At 43.0% G+C, this 22,666-nt stretch overlaps 1 long non-coding RNA gene across 2 annotated transcripts; it reads right to left on the reverse strand.

Moving 5' to 3' along the window:
• Positions 1 to 26: 26 nt before the first annotated feature.
• LOC111976129 (uncharacterized) lies at positions 27 to 21,110 on the reverse strand. 2 transcript variants are annotated; one of them, XR_002878887.2, is made up of 3 exons: positions 20,988 to 21,110; positions 20,147 to 20,254; positions 27 to 515 (listed from the first exon to the last, which is right to left on the reverse strand). It is a non-coding gene; the product is annotated as an uncharacterized lncRNA (long non-coding RNA). The 2 variants fall into 2 exon arrangements; XR_002878888.2 differs by lacking the exon at positions 27 to 515 and adding an exon at positions 13,235 to 18,201.
• Between the last annotated feature and the right edge of the window lie 1,556 nt (positions 21,111 to 22,666).

Raw genomic sequence — 22,666 nt, forward strand, 5'->3', positions numbered from 1 at the left:
TGGTGTGTGTGATGTGGTGTGTGTGTGTGTGGTGTGTTTTTACAAAAAAATAAGAGAGGCTAGAATGCTAATGAAATTACAGAGCGGTCAGTGGATCAATGGCGCTGAATGTGAAAGCAACACGCAGCACGTCGTGCTAGCGTTAGATGTTAAATAAGCCTTTTTCTCCAGGGTAGAGACAGTGAGTGGGTTTGACAAGTGGAGCCTCTGTCTATAGCCCTGTGGGTGTCTAACAAGGTAACACTTTCACCAWGCAGTCTTCCGATAGAGTGTGTACTTTTAGGATTGAAAACTCCTTTCAAATATAGGGWACAAGAGATTTTGTTAAGTTCTGTGTCTGTCTGTGAATGGATTTGCACAGTCACTGGTAGGGTAGGACTGTGTGGAAGAAGAGGACCTCTGAAAGAAGGCTTGGTTCCTTCTGGRGTACCAAGCTAAGCCTTACTCCGGTTCTGTAACCGAACAGTAACTGCTTCTCCTCCGAGTGACTTCACAACTTCCTCCCCTCACACAACCTGAAAGCACATGAAAACACAACAGTCATCATTCCCATTATTACCACTGACTAACATTAACATAATGTTGTATCCATTATTTATGATTGTTATGGGGCTAAAAATGATATGGTTAATGCTTGACCAAGAACTTCATTAGACCATATCCACGACAGAGAACTTTAAAACCCTGCAAACTCCACTAAATACTCCCATTGTTAGACTAGGGTCAATAAGTAACAATTACATTCTGACATTTCCCAGCTGCTGTAGCGAGTGTTACACTGCTTGATTACACTCATTTAGGGGAGGATTACAGTGGTATTAGAAGAGCATTAACCGTAATGAATACACTCTTGTAAACGTTGATATCACAAAATGTCACATTCGTACATCAGCACACTGTTTCAGCAGTTTTTGTTCAATGAAAAAATAACAAGTCATGTGGAATCAAATGGTTTCTCATMAATTATATAAATCACATCTCCAGGACAGCCGAATCGGGTTTCAAATCAGAGGTAAAGTACACCAGGCCATTACCAGACCATTCCCACAAACCCCTGCCACATTCAGTGGGAAGAGGTAATTTGGCACACAGAGGACAGAGAGGTTGGACAGAGCCAGGTTGGAGTACAGTTTTTGGCATCTTTTACCTCTCCCCTAGCAAGTCGTCCTTGACAAGGTGCTTCACACATAACGCTGACACACTACTGTATCTCGAAAAAAGTATGTGGCATTGTACATTCTCACCTCTGCTAATACTAGTCTACATTGTAGACTCGCTCTCTCACTTCCTCCCTCTCCTCTCGACCTCTGAGCCGGAGATGGTGTGCTATTCAATCAGTGTTATTCAATCACCAGCTCCCCAGTGGTCTCCACTCCTGACACACAGCTCCCTGCTGACTCTGGGTGGCTGCCTCCCCAGCTGTAAGGACTGGCTACATGCATGTTACACGCTGAGAATGATGGTCTTTCATTAAGCACTAAAATTGAGAACAGGAGTGAGGGTACTTTAATATAAATTGAGAAGGGGCAAAATTTGATTTGATTGTGTGCGTAGCGGTTCTTTTGGGAGAAGGGGGGTCTACAGTTCATGGACGTGCACATACATCTAAAATATAATTTTTCCCTCCAGAAATGAGCCCAATATAACATATTGGTCAATATTATCAGGCTGATTCAGCATAGTGGCTCTAAATAAATAGGCTGAGGGTTGCCCATCTGCATTTACCCTATTGGGCTCATCATTAGCTAGATCACTTAGCCTAAAGTTTAGAGTTATCTTGTTACTCATTATAGTAACATTGATGACTTGAATGTCCACAAAAAACGTTCCACTGGCACTCACTCAATCATGTACTGTGAATATAATCAGAGAGGAAGAGGCTAAGCAAGAGGGCTTACTCTGCCCAAAATCTGTGCACGAAAAATAAGACCAAATTGAGGCATTTGTATGGAAGTCAATGAGTGTGGAATTTGGTCAACAACAAAAATGAATCGCTAATTTGCTACGTGAGACTTATTTGTTTGAATAAAAGTTTCATAACGGTTTGGTTGCTAGAATGCACTGGTGTGTTTTCCCGCGACTGCATTAAGAATGTTAGGCTACAATGACTGGGCTCGCATTTCTCTCCCCCTGTGCAGCACTCGCAATTTGAATGTGCCTCGAGAGGAATATAATTTTGTCGCATAGACTGCGACAGGCTAAACAATTGAATAAGTCAACTATTCCACTYTGGGGTTGTCTGATTTTGCTGTTGGTTCCTCGTGTTGTTGGTTGTGGAAAATGTAAATGTGGACACCAATTTTTTTTTGTGATAATTAAAATAACAAAAAGTATCGGGTCTCGGAAACGGCGGGACCCGTGTATGTGTGCGTGTGTGAGCTGGAAACCTTGCAAGGTGACGTCTCCCTCTGATTGTGGGAGATAGTGGAAYGTTACAGTGCTGCCCAGCAGTAGTGGTTCCCTCTCCACTGACCAGTGCCTGCCCAGCATGGCACAGAGACCAGAGACAGATGGCAGTGCACCACATGACACACACAACTATTACAACACAACACAGTACAGGCATGCAGTTGAGCCTGACTAGCTGTGAGACTGTCCATCTGCTACTTCAGAGCCACACATGTCCCTCGGCATGGGGGTTCATCACACCTGCACATAAGCCAAACACACACAATTGAGGCATCTCAATTATTTCCTCTGACACAAGTCCAGAATAGAAAAAGGAAGTAGAGAAGTAGAAAGGGAAAGTATTAAAGTAAGTAAAAAAGGCATAACAGACTGCTGGCTGAGAATGTCCCCCCTTGGGGAATGACAACGGGACAGGAAGTACATCTCCCTGCAGTGCCTGTGGCTCCTTGCTTCGTGCCTGTGGGTCTGTGTGTGACAGAGACAGAGTACTTATGAAACTGGCTGCTGTTCAATAGGCTCGAAATCACCCTGAGATAAACATTTAACTAATCACCTGTCACATGTTCCAGTGAGCAGACTCACCTCCACACAAACAGTGGCTATGGATTCAATCATCCAATCATAGGAAACTTTAACTGGAGTTGCACTGTTCTTTAAAAGGTCATTCCCGAACTCTCTTTCTTTTTAGACTACAGTATGAAAACAAACTATTGATTTTACTTGGAATTGAAAGTTTGCAAGGTTACATTTTAAATTTGGCAAGTGTACAAAGAGACCTAGCACTCTCCAAATGTAGGTTTTTGATATCTAGTAGCTTTGTAAAATCCCAAACTCGATAGAACTGACCTTGATCGTGTGTTAGAAAGAGGATATCACAAAGCTCTAACCACCCTCTCTGTCACTGAGGCGTCAAGGGAAATAATTGTTCTGTGGCTGTCAGTCAAAGTGTGTGTGTGGAGGCTTCTGTCACCCATGATGGAACATCTCATCCAGGACAACACTCCTTGGTATCAGATGGATGCAGCAACTGCAACACTGGACTGGCCTGAGGCTGCAGGGGAAACTGCTGCTCTAGACTGTGCTGACCACGCTGTCTCCCATTCCATGTACCAGAATGCTGCCGTTGGCCAGGACATTCTCACCTTTACTGTTAAGGCGAGGCTGCAAGTTTTACCAACAAAATATAATCTAGCACTCTGGCACCCTGCAAACCATGCCCCATTTTGTAATCTACATGAGTCAAATGTAATGGAGTCCATTGCCCATGTTGTGAATGGCTGCTGTTCATAAAAGGATTTGTACATTYCTAGACATGACCGCCTTGTCGACCTGATAGCCAGCGAGGTGAAACAAGTAGTCTCACCAACAGCACACATGCATAAACACTCATGTAAGGGGAAGCTGGTTGATGTTGATGATAATGTGTTTTCCTGTGGGCCAAATACGCCAGATATTGTTGTTGTGGGGGAAGGCCATGGGGAGGAGCTCCTTCTGGAAGTGGGCTGCTCATTGGACGGCTACATGGTGCAGGCCTTTGCCTAGAAGCTGCTTAAATACCAGCTCCTCGTGGGGCTTGGACAGTCTCGGGTGTAGGTGCAAGCTGGTGGCTCTAATATTTGGCAGTCTCGGCCACATACACAGACTTGCAGTGCGTGGCCTCCAGATTCTGGGCCTGAAAAAAAACTAGGCCAAAGCAATTGGCTAGGTACTGCTCTGTTTCAGCTGTCGTGGGCAGCCTAGCTGTTTGGAGGAGGTGCTTTCTGTATCCTTGAGTGCCATGCATACATGTTTGGATCAGTGGAAAACTGATTGGATTTGAAAAATGTATCATTGTGTACTTTTTACCCCTTTTTCTCCCCAACTGGTAGTTACAGTCTTGTTCCATTGCTGCAACTCCTGTATGGACTCGGGAGAGGCGAAGGTCGAGAGCCATGCGTCCTCCGAAACACGACCCTGCCAAGTCACACTGCTTGCTTAACCCGGAAGCCAGCCGTACCAATGTGTGAGGAAACACCGTCCAGCTGGCGACCGAAGTCAGCTTGCAGGCGCCCGGCCCACCACAAGAAGTCGCTAGAGCGCGATGGGACATGGAAATCCCGGCCGACCAAACCCTCCCCTAACCCGGGCGACGGGCCAATTGTGCGCTGCCTCTTGTGGCCCCCCCAGTCACGGCCAGCTGTGGCACAGCCTGGGATCGAACCTGGGGCTGTAGTGACACCTAAAGGACAGTGCTTTAGACCGCAGCGCCACTCGGGAGGCTCCTTTCAACCAACTTTTAACCTAAATCCAATGGCATGGTGTTTTTTTGTTGATTAAACGTTGAATTCCCGTTAGTTGACAACTCAACCAAATGTAAATCTAAAATAGAAGTTGAACTGACGTCTGTGTCCAGTGGGCTGAGTGTGTACAGTCACTCAGTGAGTGCAGTGTCAGTCAGTCAGTGGGAAGGAAGTCGGAAGGAAGCAGAGAGATTGCTCCGCTTATTTTCTTCCTCGTTAGTCCTCCCTCCAACCATCACCCTCCATCAGGCTCACCCGCCCGCTCCATTACTCCATGAGGACACTTCCTCTCAGCCCTGCTGCTGGAACGAGTCCTCTGAGAGGTGCAGAGGGGACACAGGCCTCATCACTCTTCATAGAACACCCACACACACACACGCACCCCCCCAGGTGCGCCTGCACACAGCCATTGGTCACACCAATGGTGACAGAGCTCATCAGAGTAAATGAAGAAATAGATAAATGACATTCATTTACCTTACCGGGCCCCGCTCTGCCCTTTCCATGCTCTCTAAGTGTGCACACAGGCACACAGGCACACACACAACCTTCAGTAACGTGACAGGGCAATATCTTTTCATTAAGTCCAACACCATTATTGTATTATCAAACCCGTCTAACTGCAACCCCTAAATACATTCTTCACTTGGCTCAGCAGGAAGAGGGAAACAATAAAAGGCTTGATTTGTCATTATTTATGGCTAGTCTGAGTCCTTTCTGTAATAGTACTTAAAGTTGACGAGAGGGGGAGGGGGGTACAGAAAGCGAGAGAGCAAAGTAAAGAGAAAGATCAAAAAATAAAGAGAAGAGAAACAAAGGGAAACATAAAAGAGACAGGGTTACAGAGAGAGAGTGAGTGAGAAAGAGTGAGTGACAGAGAGATAAAAAAAAGAGAGATGCAGCCCCCTCCTGTAAAGATCCTAACGTCCTCCAGTCTCACAGGACTACAGGGAATTAAATAAACACTTTCAAATTCGGTGTTTATAAAGATTAAAGTGGAATTGAGAAAAGGGCAGAGGAGTCAGTCAACAAACCTCAGGGTGTTTGCATGAAAAACATATGCTAATGCTTTACAGAAGAGGCAAGACTGTATGGTCCATGGGAGATCCTATTGATGCCATCCATCATGGCAATTATTGATGTGCTTCTTTGATTTGAGCCATGTCTAGATATACTAGTGTTTGTCCTTTTCCATTCATCACAGCATGAAGGGGACTCTAACTCCGTGTCAAAAAAGCGGTATAGCACCAGGTCACCTTGGGCTCCCAACAAACCAACCAAATTCCAAACGCATCCAAGCCTCTCAGCGCCAGTAACCACCAGTCTATATATAAACACTACACCCTCACCCACCTCTGTTCAAGGGGACTTTAGGAGACAACATAAGACAAAAATTGGCAAAGTGGCATTTCCATTTACACTTAGCATTCCTTTCAGGCCAGGCCCTGGTCTCTCACGGAGGCTGTACTTAATGATGCAGGCCGCCATTCAAAACACTACTGTAATTGAGATCAAGTTAAGCAGTTAAACATACAGCTGTTCCATCTTGAAGTGCCTGTTAAGCTCTGCCATCACCTTCTAGTCAGCCTGCCACTTTAATGAGAAGAGTACCAAACTCTTTTTTTGCAGTGTGTATGTTAAGGAGGTGGTGGTGCCGGGGCATAAACTAAAAAAACATTGTATCAACTAAAAACTAAAGCGAGATGAATTGTATATTCATACATTCTCCAGGCATGTCAGCTTACATATATAAAAATGTACTTTTCTCCCATTCGCCACTCGTAAGTTTGAAGTATAGGCCATTCAGGCCTGATGAAACTGTGTCCTTTGGAGATTACAAATTGTCCATGGCTTCCCTGAAACACATTTATCACCATGATGCATGACAGGCAGAGGGAGGACAAATCTGTTCTAGACAGGAGCACAATGGCTCAGCGTTTCCTTTTACAAAGCCCACTCTTATCCCACAGACGCATCATGCAGAATATTTGAAGCACTGACGTGATCAGTCAATTCAAATTCCTATTAGTGTTTGAATCAGTTATGAGACAAATGTATTAGAACGTGAACATATCCCCTGCTGGGCTGGTGTTGTGCTAGACACAGGGTCATCTGGTAAGAGAGGAAAGCAGCACACTTCAACCTAGCCGGGGAGAGGATCCTCCTCTAGATTAGAACAGCTGCTTCCACTCCAGGATGTTTGTGTAATTTTCCTGATTGTCTGAGCCGGCAGTGTGTGTGTCACACCGCAGGGAGGCTGTGGCCTTCTATAAAGAGCCCATGCTGCTGATGAGTAATATCACAGTCTTCAGTGTTCCTCAATGCTGGCAGAGAAAACAGCCTCCTCTCAAGAGGGTGGGATGTAGGCATTACCCATTTAGAAATCTCTCATTGGCACAAGCACATAGCCTACAGTACACACACACACTTTAGGGGGGTCCTTTCTCTCACTTCATTCTCAGTTTATTTTTATCTACATTTCCCTGTGAAACAGCAGAACAGGACTGTCTCAAAGAACGACAACACCAAGAAAAGACCACCACTGCAACCCTGCGTCGCTATGAGACTGTCAAGGTGAAGGGCAGCCTTAGAACGGCCACTCCCCCTACCAGTCACAGAGAATATCACTCAGTCTGGTCAAACCCACCTGAAAACACATCTTTAATTTACAGCCCAAATCACACCATGAAATATTCAGCGAGACGAGGGCCATCCGAAGTGGCAGTGAGTGAGGCTGCGTCCGACAGGGCTCGCTCTGGCGGGGCCCCAAGCCACTCACCCCAGACCCCCCACCGTCAGCGGAACTGCCAGACGCGTGTAAGGAACTGAGACACCACTGAGAAAGAGGTGGATGGAGGCAGGGAGAGATAGGAAGAGCGGAATGCTAATCCCTGTGATTCATGTCTGTATTCATGGAGAAACGCGCACGATAGTCAGCCAGGCAGACGAACATCAATCAGAGGGATCTGGGAGGGAGCGGGTGGCAGGAATATGGAGATGTCAGCAGTCCCAAAGTCAGAGGACAGCACTTTCCTCCGTTCTGAGTATTCTGACTGTCCCCACAGTGGACCATCGGGGCCCGTGCCAGATCACGGAACATCAACGCATTATATTAAACGGTCCGAAAAGCACCAAGGCAAAGAGTCAGCAAAGTCAAAACTTTACTAAAAATGTCCAAAGGTCAGAAAGGTTGGAGAAACTTTAAGAAAGGATATAATACAATACATTTCAGTCTGTGAAGACATACTGACAGATTGCAACCGGATAGTCCACGCTCTCTTTTCTTATCTCTGGCCGCAATGTTAAGTCTGTCTTAAATTAAATGAAAGGGCAGTTGAGAACTAAAAACACAGATTCTCCAGTCAAGCTGATAGCTMGGCTCCGCATATACAGGACATGCTGACTGTCCAGATCCCATTCACAATAGAAGGTATAAATTGAGCCCTGAAGAATGGATTAAGCAATAAAGAGAGGTCCCCACAAAGACATGGGTGCAAGACGTTGGTAAAGTCAGAGTCAGTAAAACTGATCTCCGGGCTAGGGGAAATCCTCAAGCCTCAGAATAATATCTATCAAAGAAAAGCAGACCAAACAAATTTAAAGAAAGGGAGAGCTTAACAGAAGAACCCTTAACAGTCAGCAGATTCTAGTCCAAGTAGGCAGTTGGCCACCACACAAAGACAGGTTTAATACTGGAGGTCTGGCTCGGTGTGGGAGGCTAAAGGGCTATCTTTAATAGTGCTCCACACTCTCAGATGAAGATCATAAAACCCGGCCCAGTGTCAATTATCAAATGACTCCAGAATATAGGGACGATGAATATTTGAAGAGAGATTCAGAGAAGGCCCTTAGGTCTCTCACAAATACCACAGATTTCCTAAGCTCAAATTGCTCTGACTCCAGGTGTCGAGGAGGCAATAGATGGCCGTTCTGTATGCACAGCGGGGACATTGCTCTTCCCTGTGTGTGTGTGATACATCATGTGGTTAGGGTTGTGTGTTGGGTGAGTTGTGTGTGTGTGTGTGTGGAGCATAATGTGGAAAGTGTTGTGTGTTTTGTGTGTGTTGTACGTGTGTAGTTGTTAAGAGTAGAGTGATGTGAGTGTGTGTAGTGAGATGAAGGATATAAGATGATAGTATGGCGACTGGCTTCACACTTAACATAGCACTGGCTGTAGTGGAGCGGGTCAAAATTTGGAAGTTCCTTGGGTCCACATCACCCACAAACTATTCATGCCAAACATACCAAGACAGTCGTGAAGAGGACACAACAAAAAGACCTTTCCCCCTCAAGAGACTGAAAAGATTTAGGACATGCGGTCCTTAGATCTCAAAAAGGTTCTACGGCTGCACACATCAGAGAGCATCCTGAACGGGTTGCATCACCGCCTGGTATGACAACTGCTTGGCATCTGGCCGTAAGGCCCTACAGAGGAAGTGCATACGCCCAGTACATCACTGGGGCCAAGCTTCCTGCCATCCAGGACCTATATAATAAGGTGGTTCAGAGGAAACCCATAAAATTGCACAGACTCCAGTCACCCAAGTTATAGACTGTTCCCTGCCTACCGTACGGCAAGCGGTATCCGGAGCACCAAGTCTAGGACCAAAAAGGCTCCTCAACAGCTTCTACCCCCAAGCCATAAGACGCGTGCTGAACAATAATAAAATCGCCACTGGATTATTACATTGACCCCCCCCTCCCCCCTCCGTACATTGTGCTACTTCCGCTGTTTATTTATCTATGCAGTCACTTCATCCATACCTACAAGGAACAAATTTACTTCAACTAACCTGTACCCCTGCCACACTTGACTCCGGTACCGGTACCCCTGTATATAGCCTCGTTATTGTTATTGCGTTACTATTTATTATTATTTTTTACTTTAGTCTATTTGGTAAATATTTTCTTAACTCTTCTTGAACTGCACTGTTGGTTATGGGCTTGTAAGTAAGCATTTCACGGTAAGGTCTACACTTGTTGTATTCAGCGCATGTGACAAATAAAGTTTGATTTGATCCAATAACACACATATTAATGGAGGACAATATAAAAGATAAGCAGCTGCTCCTAGTGTTTCCTATTAACATCCGTTATGAACCAGGCAAAGAGCAGAACATAATGAGGATCAATTGAAACATGTAGTCCAGGAGTATTCACACCGGTGGTCCGCAGACTGCAGGAGGTCCACGGAAATACACACACACACACACACACACACACACACACACACAACCAGTCAAAAGTTTGGACACCCCTACTCATTCAAGGTTCTTCTTTATTTTTTTTACTATTTTTTACATTGTAGAATAGTGAAGACATCAAAACTATGAAATAACATAAGGAATCATGTAGTAASCCCAAAAGAAGTTCAACAAATCAAAATATACATTTTAGATTCTTTAAAGTAGCCACCCTTTGCCTTGATGATAGCTTTGCACACTCTTGGCATTCTCTCAACCAGCTTCACCTGGAATGCTTTTCCTTCACGCTGCGGTCCAACTCATCCCAAACCATCTCAATTGGGTTGAGGTCGGGTTATTGTGGAGGCCAGGTCATATTTTGAGTGTATTTTTAATTTAACCGTCTAAACAAGTACTCTTAGCGAAAATGTGTTAAGAATTAKATTTCTAGACTATTTTAGAGTTTACAAAATAATGAAAAACTATTGACCAAATCTATTCATTTTAAAATGTTGATTACGTCTCCTTGCCATTATCATTCACCTGATAAGACAAAAAAATTAAAAAGTATTTAAGTATGATGGGTTGCCAGTTTTCCCGGGAGGGAAAGGTAAGGAAAGGGTAAGGAAAGGTTGAAGACCACTGATTTAGTCTGATTGGCAGTTTTAKATTTTGGCGTTGACTGCGGCTAACAACACACACAATAGTTATTAAGGAGGTCGATTATCTTTAATGCGCCATTGGGGGTTAGAATAGAAATATCAAAAACCAATATGCTTAATCAATTCAGAAAACTTTTTTAAAAATGTCCTGCTAATGTAGCCCTTGCTTTTTTGACTTCTTTACACTAATTGTATGGGTTGGGAGCAAGGCCCCAGGGTTCCAGTCAAGAAGCACACTTTCGGTATTGCAGTTTATCTGTCGTCGAGCCAGCCCAAAAAGACAATTCCCATAGACGCCTCCGTAGAGAAGTCCAATTAGAAAATTCCTAAAAAGACAATTTCATTATCACCCTTGTGCCAAAAAATATCCATAGAATTATTCAAGTAATTGTCTTAAAGGCAATTTATTTTCCATTACTCACAGCCAAAGATATTAACTCGCATTGCTCCAGAGCGCTACTGCACAGGCATTATTATCGTCTCTGTAAAGCAGATGGCAACCACCACGAAACGGCGTACGATTACGTTGGATGCTGTCTACAATTCATTTACTACTAAAGATAATCAGAGTGTGCTGAACCAGAAGGGAATTGGGACACATTTTCCTTTGATGTTTGTGAACAGATAATCTTGACCGGTTTTGTACCCCCGTTAAGGCACCAGTGCGAACTGCCAGTGCGAATCTTCTACAAACTACTTCGTCATCTACTGCTTTTACAATGATCATCGTCCTCTATAGAGGGACATTTGACTGGGACATCGCGGTTGGAATTGAACTGAGACAATTGAGTGCACTCACACCATTTGTATGTCTCAAATCGGTTTACACGTTGTCAAGGAAGGCAGTCACATGTGTTGCAAAGCAAAGGATCACTGGTTCGAGCCCAGTATGGGGCAGTCGGATAGTGGAGGAAGCTAAGCTGTTAGCATCACACTGACACCTGTTACACTTCCAGTATTCTTCCTTCAGTAAATATTAAAATGTTTTTCCTTGCTTATTCGATGACATTGCTTAGATACCAGTCTCCTTTCAAACCAAAATAGACCGTATGCACATCATACATAGTAACTCTAAAGTAGTTCCTACAGTGTGTTACACTAACACACCCACACACTGTCATACAATTTCATGGCACTTTGGTATTTTGGTCCACCTCATATGGGAAGCTGCAGGTTATTCCATGGTTGCCAACACTGTTCACCTTMATTTATTTGAAAACTTTATTTTCTGTTAGTGCACTCACTGTTCCCGATCAGTCAAGTTTCATTATATTCTTGTTAGATGATGTATAACAGAAATATGGCCTCTCTGAGAGTAGCATGGCTGGACATTGTAATTCAGATGAAGTGTGTTCACTGTAGATTCTGATGGGATTATACCCTGTGTTTAAAATCCAAAATAGATCCCTCTAACTACTATTATCTCATCAGGCTCGTGACATGAGTGATATTAAATCATGTTTGATCACCTTGACACAAAACAATGATATGTCGTTTTGTTATGGTCCAAGAAAGCATACAAATGCCTTTTCACATAATGAAAAAAACTAAATAATCTTAAAAGCAATGTATAAACAATTGCACATTAGTATCATAAATCATAACTGACAGTAACATTGTTTTTGCTGAATAATATTGTGCCAAAACAGTATTCCCAATATTCTGCTTCAGTCAGAGCATTCACAGAAACGTTTTATTGCTGCACTTTGGCAAAGGTACTATAATTAGCTAATTCCCAGCTAGCACATATTGTTCTGAGAACCATATGTTTCTTAGAGATTGGTGAGAATGTGGTCGTTCTATAGTTATTTTGCATACAACATTCCCACAGCTTTCTGGGAATGGTGCAGGATAGTTGCTTGACTTTGGAACATTCTCAGCACATTTAAGGAACTTCCCCCCAAAATATATATGTTCTTGGTATTTCATTACTTTAACAGAAAGTTTCCTAAAAGTTCAAACATGGTTACATATCATTTCAATTTTGATGATGTTCTAGGAACGTTCTCCAACTTGTTTGACATTGGGAATGTTCTCAAATAGTTCAGAGAATGTTAAGAAACAACATTTGAGGGAATTTCAGTACTTCAACATAACGTTTCCTACAGGTTTCCTCATGGTTCAATTTAAAGATGCATTATGCAGAAATCACTCTAATTCTAATAGTTCGCCTAATTTCCGTTTATATGACAAAACAAGCAAGTACAGTGTAGAGAATCATTGTACCATCTAAACTGCTGTGAAATATKTTTCCCATAACCAAAAACATTGTATTTTCAGCCATTTGAAGCTGGTGTACAAAACCTAAAGTAAAAGAGGCAAAAACAAAACTGAAGAACGGAACGCATAGAAATAGCACACATAGAACAGATCTACCGCTTCTTAGAGACTTGCTTTCAATGAGAATGACAGAGCTATAACTCACATTTCTGTGAATTTAGTTATGTCACCCAAAAAGTTACATATTGCAGCTTTAAAGTCATGTTCACAAATTCTTCCAAAAACATTAAGAAACAACGTTACCTGATCTTAATGAGTGCTTGTTTTCCTTTGAAATGGGGTCTGTTTGAATAGACTAAAATGAACAGCTTTGTATGCGTAAACAAACATGGCATGCTAAGTGTTACGTGCCTCGGACTGAGACGTGGTCAGCAGTTAATAGACCTGAATTAACAGGGTGGAATGATGAGACTGAGAAAAGTTAGTGTTCAGTATCAGTTCTCTTTTGTTCATTTTTTTTTTTGTTTTCTAAATCAATCATCAAGTATACATTACATTTACATTTAAGTCATTTAGCAGACGCTCTTATCCAGAGCGACTTACAAATTGGTGCATTCACCTTATGACATCCAGTGGAACAGCCACTTTACAATAGTGCATCTAAATCTTTTAAGGGGGGGGGGGGTGAGAAGGATTACTTTATCCTATCCTAGGTATTCCTTAAAGAGGTGGGGTTTCAGGTGTCTCCGGAAGGTGGTGATTGACTCCGCTGTCCTGGCGTCGTGAGGGAGTTTGTTCCACCATTGGGGGGCCAGAGCAGCGAACAGTTTTGACTGGGCTGAGCGGGAACTGTACTTCCTCAGTGGTAGGGAGGCGAGCAGGCCAGAGGTGGATGAACGCAGTGCCCTTGTTTGGGTGTAGGGCCTGATCAGAGCCTGAAGGTACGGAGGTGCCGTTCCCCTCACAGCTCCGTAGGCAAGCACCATGGTCTTGTAGCGGATGCGAGCTTCAACTGGAAGCCAGTGGAGAGAGCGGAGGAGCGGGGTGACGTGAGAGAACTTGGGAAGGTTGAACACCAGACGGGCTGCGGCGTTCTGGATGAGTTGTAGGGGTTTAATGGCACAGGCAGGGAGCCCAGCCAACAGCGAGTTGCAGTAATCCAGACGGGAGATGACAAGTGCCTGGATTAGGACCTGCGCCGCTACAACTGCATTGTAGTATTAAAGTATTTTCACATTCCACATTGGGTATCAAAGGTCTCAAATTCAAAAAGCCATCTCCATACATATACAAATTCACATTTTACCTTTCACTAATAGTCAAATGAATAGTGAATATAACATGAGGCTATTCAATCAGTATAGCATTCAGCATACACCAACAAAAGCTATTTGGAATGTCAAACCATAAAGTTGTACCAGAAAAGGCTACATCACATTATATAGAGCTCACTGTACTAGCAGTGTCAATTCCCATAAAGCTACAAATCACTGGAGGCCTGTGCTAAACAATGCTAGAAACATTACATTCTAAACTATCAATATTCGAGCTCACAATAGCTGAAACCCAATAGCGTAGAGCTAGCTAGTGCTTAGCAAAGCTACATTTGGTTAGAATAAAGTTAGAGAACTGTTAAATGCTATTTTGAATGCTAATACAAAAACATTATATCGCCACATTACATATGTACAAATATTACCTGGAGTAAACAGAGCCTTTGTTCATAGAAAATAAAACAAATACGAGCTAAATTTCAAATTTCAGACACCATCTTATTGCCTTTGCTTGCATGTAAACCATTAGCAACCATTGCTTAACGGGGAAAATACAAACCAGTTAACTCAAAACTCCCTTCAAACATCTCCAAAATCATGGACTATGTAGTTAACCATGATATCTCAATATTTCAGGACTCATATTGTACTTTCACACATTACATTCCTGAATGATAAGACAGAGAAAAGTTTGTGTTCAGTATCAGGCATTTTCCAAGACTGAAGAAACGTCCAAGACGTCACGATCCCACTAACGCTCCCCATTGACATCACAGCTCCCCCTAGTGGTGGTAACCATATACATTACCTTCAACGCAAATACCTGGGAGACCTAGAAAATTAAACAAGGGATGGCACCATAAAATAAATAAATAAATAAAACGTKAAAAATGTGTGCGTCAATTGGCCTAGCGTCGTCCAGGTTAGGGAGGGTTTGGCCGGCAGGGATATCCTTGTCTCATCGCGCACTAGCGACTCCTGTGGCGGGCCGGGCGCAGTGCGRGCTGACCAGGTCGCTAGGTGTACGGTGTTTCCTCCGACACATTGGTGCGGCTGGCRTTCCGGGTTGGATGCGCGCTGTGTTAAGAAGCAGTGCGGCTTGGTTGGGTTGTGTTTCGGAGGACGCATGGCTCTCGACCTTCGCCTCTCCCGAGTCTGTGCGGGAGTTGTAGCGATGAGACAAGACAGTAACTACTAATAATTGGATACCACYAAATTGGGGAGAAAAAAGGGGGTAAAAAAATGTGCGTAACACACTCCCTGACAAACAGACAATGTCTCCTGACATTTAACCCTTATTTACATGTCATTGGTATGTATAAGTGCTTCACTTTAGATTCTTTCCTATTAATACAGTAAGGCACTAGTGTGGGGTAGGGTAGTGTTTGGTAAGGCTGTGGAATGTCGTATGTTGGAATTCCCCAGACTGTCATAGGTGGCACCCCATAAACCTCTACAGTGTTGATTGCAGTGTGTGGCTGGAAGGATGGCTGACCTAGCGTGTGCTAAGAAGCATCTGTGCAGGCCTTCTCTCACGTGTGGACCTCCTAGCCTGTCCAACCTGTGTCAACTAGTGGGGGGTTTACTATGAGTCTTTCCTCTTGTACAGGTGTTCTTCGTACAGGTATTCTTCGTCCATATCCATCTCGGTCTCTGGCCGTGCTGGTTCAGCGGGTAAGTATTCTTCTTCTTGTTCTACTCCTTCTGACTCTTCTGGTCTTTGGATTTCTCTTTCAGGTGCAATAACTCTGGTAGGTACAGCGTCTTGTGTGGGTCCTACACGTGCTGGGTTCCTCGGAGTATCACAGATAAGTCTCACATTGTCTGTTCTTTGCTCTTTTCTTACAAGTATTATCAGCCAGGTATGTGCTCCTGTGCTTTCGTCATCTGAGTCTTGTATCATTGTTTTGGGGCAGCTCTTCCTTTTCTCTTTAGGTGGGTTTGTCTGTGCAGGCTGTGGCGGTAAGTCTGCAGGTAAGTCATTGACTAGGTGCAGGAGATTGCGGTGGAAGATACAGGTCTTGTTCCCACCCATCTTTGGACAGAGTTTGTACACTGGATTGTAACTCAATTGCTCTTTCACTACGTATAGTCTTTTCCCAGTATGACCTTAACTTTCCAGGACCACCTCTCTCACTTAGGTTTCGTACAAGGACTGTCGCCGGTTTGCGTTCTCAGCATCTGAAGTAGGGTCCTATTGAATATTTCAGCCGGTTTGCCCTGAGGGTGAAAGGGAGATGTCCTTGAGTGACCCACTCCAGTCATTTGCTGCAGTGTTTTGAAGAACTTGTTTTCAAACTCTCAACCTTGATCGTGGTGCAACTTGGGAGTGGTGTCCGAACCTTGGGATCAAGTCATTGAATATCTTTTCAGCTACTGTTCTTCCGGATTTGTTCTTGGTCGGATACGCTTGTGCGAATCTTGTGAAATGGTTGATGACTACCAGGATGTAATCAAAGCCACCTTTGCTGGCCTCCAGATGCATGTAGTCGATAGAGACTAGCTCTAGTGGTGAACTTGTGGTTGATATTGCCAGTTGGTGCTCCTACATGTGTGGCTGGCTTCTTTTGCCTGATACAGCGCCAATATCTCTCTTCCAACATGAACCATGTCATCATTAACATGTTGTTTCAAGACCATTTGCTTGTACAGGACTGGTAAGACTAGCTCATGTCTTTGACTGGTTCTCCGGTACAGGAGACCATTGTCAATGCGTAGTTTTCCCCATTCATGCATCAGTTTCTTTTAGCAGCAAGCCCCTTCTCAGAGGCATCAGTGTGGCGCGTGAAGGCAAGTCAAAGTTGAGGCAGGCTAAGACAGGCGGACTGGCTAAAGTGTCAATCAGTCTCCCAWGGGTGCTTTAGTCCATTCCACTGGAGAACTTTGACTTCATCCACTTCAAGCTGGGCACTGTGGGTGTGTTGTCTTGTGATGGGAGGTTTGGCCCAACCTACCCTGTCTCTCACTTTCATTGCTTGTTATTTTGATTACATGCCTCAGTAGTGCTTTATCTGATAGAATAATCAGAGAGGAGGGGTCTTAATTCTGTCACGACCCCATTTTCACATAAGGCGGCCTCACCTAGTTTGGGAACGGCTGCTCTAGTGTCATGAGACTAACCAGGAACGGCACCTGTATTGACAGATCTGGATCACCGTTGCCCAGGCGGTCCATCCTTACCTCGACGTGCTGCTCCTTTCTCCTAAGTGAGACCGAAACAAATGTTTCAGCTCAGTAACAATCCTTTCATTCTTATTTATTAGCATGCATTTAAAGTTCTGGTTTGATGATGCGGAAGATGCCTGTGATGACTTCAGCTTCACTGTGTTTTTATTTTAACCCCTCTTATTTGTTTATATATGCTGTTGTAACTAATGTCAGAAGTGTTGTCACCTATTTGACCCCCCCACATCTTGCGCTGCAGATATGGTAGGTCTCTGATGGCGACCATGCCATCAGCTGTGAGGTGTGCTACATGGTCTGTGCTCAGGATTTTAGACAAGCTGCTAAGTTCCTTTACAGTAGGTGGTTTGTCTGGTGTGGGTGTGGCAAGTGTTACTTTACACTGAAGGAGTTTTCTGCCTAGCTTCTTATAACTGGTCAAAATCCACTGATACTCTTGTATTTCAGTATCAGCAGTAGCTACATTAGCGGATAAATCTGGTCACTGGACTACCTTCACATCCTTGGATAACCTCGTCAATAGCATCCTTTATAAACAGTAATTGAGCCATACCCCTATCCTGTAGCTCAAGCAGGGTCTTGCAACACATGAATTCACACACTGTCAAAACAACCTTCCTCATTAGACTTGTTTAAGTTAGCTGAGTCTAGCTCTGGTACCATATCAAGACTTTCAACTGGAAAACTTAAATCAGATGCCAGTGTAAGCAACCTTTTCTTAATGGCCCAGACCCTTTTTGTTATTGGACATGATGCACGCTTCCAAACACTTAAGGTACATAGTGCTGCACTCCTCTCAGTCAGGATCCCCTTTCATGCTGGTCACCTGCCGCTGCTAAGTCACCCACTTGTAGCCCTCTCGCTCTGGTCAAGCGTCATGCTGTCCCTGGTTCATAAATCTCTGGATCAGATACCTCCAGCAGGTGGCGACAATCCCGGACGAGCCTCAAAATCTATTACACGCCTCGGACAGACGCGGTCAGCAGATAGACTTGAATCAACAGGGTGGAAAGATGAGGTTAGTAGTTTTCAGTAGCAGGCATTCTCTAAGATTTTTTAAATGTTTTTTTTTTTATCTTTCTTTTCGATTTGTCAAGTACACATCACAACTGCATTGTAGTATTAAGTCTTTTCACATTCCATATTGGGTTTCAAAATAAATGTCTCAAATTCAAAAAGTTACCTCCATACATCTCCACAATCACATTTTACCTTTCACTAATASTCAAATGAATCGTGCAGATAACCTGATGCTAATAAATCAGTATAGTATTTAGCTATTTCATGTAAAACAATCCAATTGTACCATAAAAGGCTACATTACATTATATAGAGAGCACAGTACTAGCAGTGTCAAATCCCATAAAGCTACAAATGACTGGAGGCCTGTGCTAAACAATGCTAGAAACATTACATTCTAAATCATCAACACGTGAGCTAACAATAGCTGAAACCAAATAGCCTAGAGCTAGCTAGTGCTTAGCAAATCTAAATTCAGTTAGCAAACTGTTAAATGCTATTTTCTTATCAATATAAACACTTTCAACACATTCTATCGGCACAATGCATATGTACATATATTACCTGAAGTAAACTATGACTTTGTTCATAGAAAATAAATCAAATAGCAAGATTATTTGCAAAAGTACAGTTTGGATGCCATCTTGTTCCCTTTGCTTACATGTAAACCATTACCAACCTAGCGTACCTCCATTACTTATAATYGGGAAAATACAAAAAAAAGAATTCACTTGGTTAAAACTCCTTTCAATTACCTTCAAACATCAAACTCATGGACTATGTAGTTAAGCATGCCATCTTAATATTTTGTGAGTCATATTGTACTTCTGCACATTACATACCTGAATTAACAGGGCAGAATGATGAGACGGAAAAAAGTTAGCAGTGTTCACTATCAGGCATTCTCCAAGATAAAAGAAACATCCAAGACCTCACGATCCCACTAACGCTCCCCATTGACATCACAGCTCCCCCTAGTGGTGGTAACCATATACATTACCTTCAACGCAAATACCTGGGAGACCGAGAAAATTAAACAAGGGATGGCTCCATAAAATAACTAAGTAAAAACAAAAATATGACTATACATATGTGTGTCACACTAGCTTCATCCTGGTGGCACAGAGGACAGAAGATAATAGGTTTGAATCTCACTGATGCCATGTCACAATAAAAGGAAATTCATTTCCATGTGTCTTTTCTGTGCTTGGAGTTTWAAAAAAAGTTAACCAAAAATAAGCTAGCAGTATTATTAAAAGTCTCATTGAAACAATAAGTACATTCCCTTTTCAGAGTGTTAATAAGACCTCACAGGAAAACTTTCAAGGAACCAGAGTAAAACGTTCTCAGAACCTCCCTGCAACCTAAAAATACATGTTCCCAGAAAAGGCCACATTTTCAAATCTGTTCTCAGAGGTTTTTACCATTCAGGAAACATATGGCTTTGTTCCCACAACCAATGTGAAACCAAAAACATACATTCCCACAACTTCCAAGGAACCAAATGTACTAGCTGGGTTATGTCTTGGCATTTGTTGAATTMATATATTCTGTAGTCAACTATATAATATTGAGAAAGGCATTGAGGCAACTCAGCAGAACATATTTTATGTGTGCATTAGTTTGGTAGAGCTAAACAGCTGACTATATGGCTGTGAAGTCTACACTACTGTAAAAGTTTAAACCCCTATTTAAAAGCCATTTAAAKATTTCTGATCAAATATTWTTTTTTATCTGTAAAATGTTTTGTATTATTTTACAATACAGGGACACTCATTGACAGTGGCCTCAATTGGGTATGGCAAGGTATGGCAGTCGCCATAACCTAGCTCAACACCAACAATTTAAAATAGGCTACTAAAACGATTCAAATCCCGTTTAAAGGCAAATGCAGTTTAGAGGTATAAAATACTGACTTTAGGATCATGCGGACTCCTGGGAGCAGGAGGTTAGGGTCGTTCTATGGATGCAACCGCATGGAACAGCACACTTCTTTTCTCAAAACAGTGCAGAGGTAAAGTTGGCTGTAATACAGATGTAGGATTAGTTTGCTACAGCAGGACAATAATCATGCAGAAACAGGAAATGTGAATTATGTGGATTATAATTAAACAATTTCGTTAGGGCAAATCAAGTCTGATATTACAAACTTTACAAGCCTTTCTAAAACTCAATTACATTACAAGTTTGCATTTCCTGCTTCGCAGGAATATTCTCCAAAACAAAATTAAGATCCTACATCTGTAGATGGCTTTGGCTAGGTAACTGCTGTTTGGTTTAACAATGACATAAAACTAAACTCGAGTTTTAATCATGGTGCTGTGCTAGTGCGTAGCAGCTAATTCTTGTATGACATGTTAGTAGAATGGTAAATCCCCTATTTGACTGAGGTGAACGAAGCTACAGCAACAAGGTGATAATGGCTGGAGTCAATTTAGCTTGTTTTTGCTGTTCTCCAAATTGCATTTTAGTTTTTAAATTATGAAAAAATGCAATAAATGAGCTTCAATATGACACAAAACCAGACCATAGGTTTAGCTGAAATGCCGCCCCTGCTTATTGACATGCAATGTCTTTAAAACCCCCTAAGCCTTACATAGATTTTCCACATTACTACAGTATTTCCAAAGTCACTTCGAAAACGCAGATTGACATAACTACTTTTACATGCGCCTCAAAACCTATGACAGATAGCCTATTAAAAACAATGTCACGTCTAATGTTTTTCAAAACTGTAGGCTAATAGTGTTCACAAACCTGAGTTCTTGAGAGGTGACAAGTCTTTATCCGTTACAGGAGTCCGGTTTGGTCAAACTTCGTGCTCTGTGATGTTCGCTCGTCCCAAAAGCATGTGTGCTCTTGCGCTTTGCTGCCTGGGGACGACTATTTGARATGAGGGCTGTTATTGCGCGAGACTCTTAAAGCACCCCACCCACTTCCCTTTCTGGAGACAGTCATCCAATCAGGAAAAAATACAACATCTCATAACACAGTAACACAAATGATAGTAGCCTACTGTAATATCGACTGTATTTGTGTCATATCTTTTGTACTGAACTGTAGCCTACTTTATGTCCATGTACTGTTACAATTTTGATACAATAGGCCTACACTGAAAATAGGCGAATTGTAATGTTGCACTTTCATTAGATTATTTAAATCTGATTATTAATGTATACAAGTGTGAGGACAATGCATGTTTTTCATTCCATGGGGCACACAAATGCCAGCATCTGCGTTCCTTTGACACCTCATAAGGCTTCAAGATACTGTGTTGAAATTCAGGCACTTAACCCTTACCCCTTTTAGGGTCTAAAAATATGAATCCAGCCCTCTATTTTTAGGGCTCCCCATCAGTCAMTGTGTAATTGCAACACTGCATGCATCATTCTGCCCCATAAAACTGATGGGACTCCATACCTCCCATCTGTCCACTGTCTACTCACCTTTGACCCTGTTCATCTGCCCTCTGCCACAGGGCAGCCCAAAGCGAATTCTGAAATGAACCCCTAGTACTCCAGACTATTAATTGTATTTTTGTCTAGCCCTTGTCCCCAAATGTTCCTTATACATCTCTAAATCTGATAATACTGAATGAGTAGCCTGCTAGTGTGCTGAGTTGAGTTTCTACTATGTTTGTTGGGCTCTGACTGGACCATAAGATGAGCGAGAGTATCAGTTACAGTGAAGTCAATACTCATCTACAGTCTCTGCTGTGTCTCTGCCAGATCTCACCTCACCACCATCACTGTTCCTCTTTCACCTGCAAACATGCCTCCTCCAGCCTGACCATCCATCCTTCCCCCTCTCTGCTTCTCCATCCATCCATCCTCCCTCCATCCCCAGTCCCAGGACCTTTCTCCCAGGCTTCGGTCCATGGGAAGGTGGCAGCTGGCCCAACTGTGCCATCTGCTGCCATCCTCTGGTCACTGCCAGGCTTCAGCAGTGCAAGCCAAAGCGCTTAGCCAATGCCCCCTCTGATGGATCAGATGAGCGAGGTGAGGGCAGAGCCACAGAGTCGTTACAGACGGGTCCTGTATTCCGCACGCTCACAATTAGATTTACTACAGCACTGCTCCTGCTTGCAACCTTCCACCATTTGGCTGGCAAAGGGACCCAATCTGAATGGGTTTTTTTGGTTTCGTTTCCATGATCAACTTTGTTCCCTGAATTACAAACACAGTCAGTTTAACTTCAATGGATGCCAAATAATTTCAGAACAATGTCAAGTATTCCCTGTTGGTTCATTTCTGAGAAGAGCTATGTTAGCCAACACGCTATTCTGTTCAAACCTTTGACAACCTAACTGGATACACACAAATTACCAGGTTGTTAATTCTGACCAAACCAATTTTCTTTTGGAGCCAAAAGTGGCTTCCCTACTGTGCTAAAATTGTCCCTGACAAACACACCTCATTAAGCTTTAGAGCCGGCCA

This window comes from Salvelinus sp. IW2-2015, linkage group LG16 (genome assembly GCF_002910315.2).
Source record: "Salvelinus sp. IW2-2015 linkage group LG16, ASM291031v2, whole genome shotgun sequence".
NCBI lineage: Eukaryota > Metazoa > Chordata > Actinopteri > Salmoniformes > Salmonidae > Salvelinus > Salvelinus sp. IW2-2015.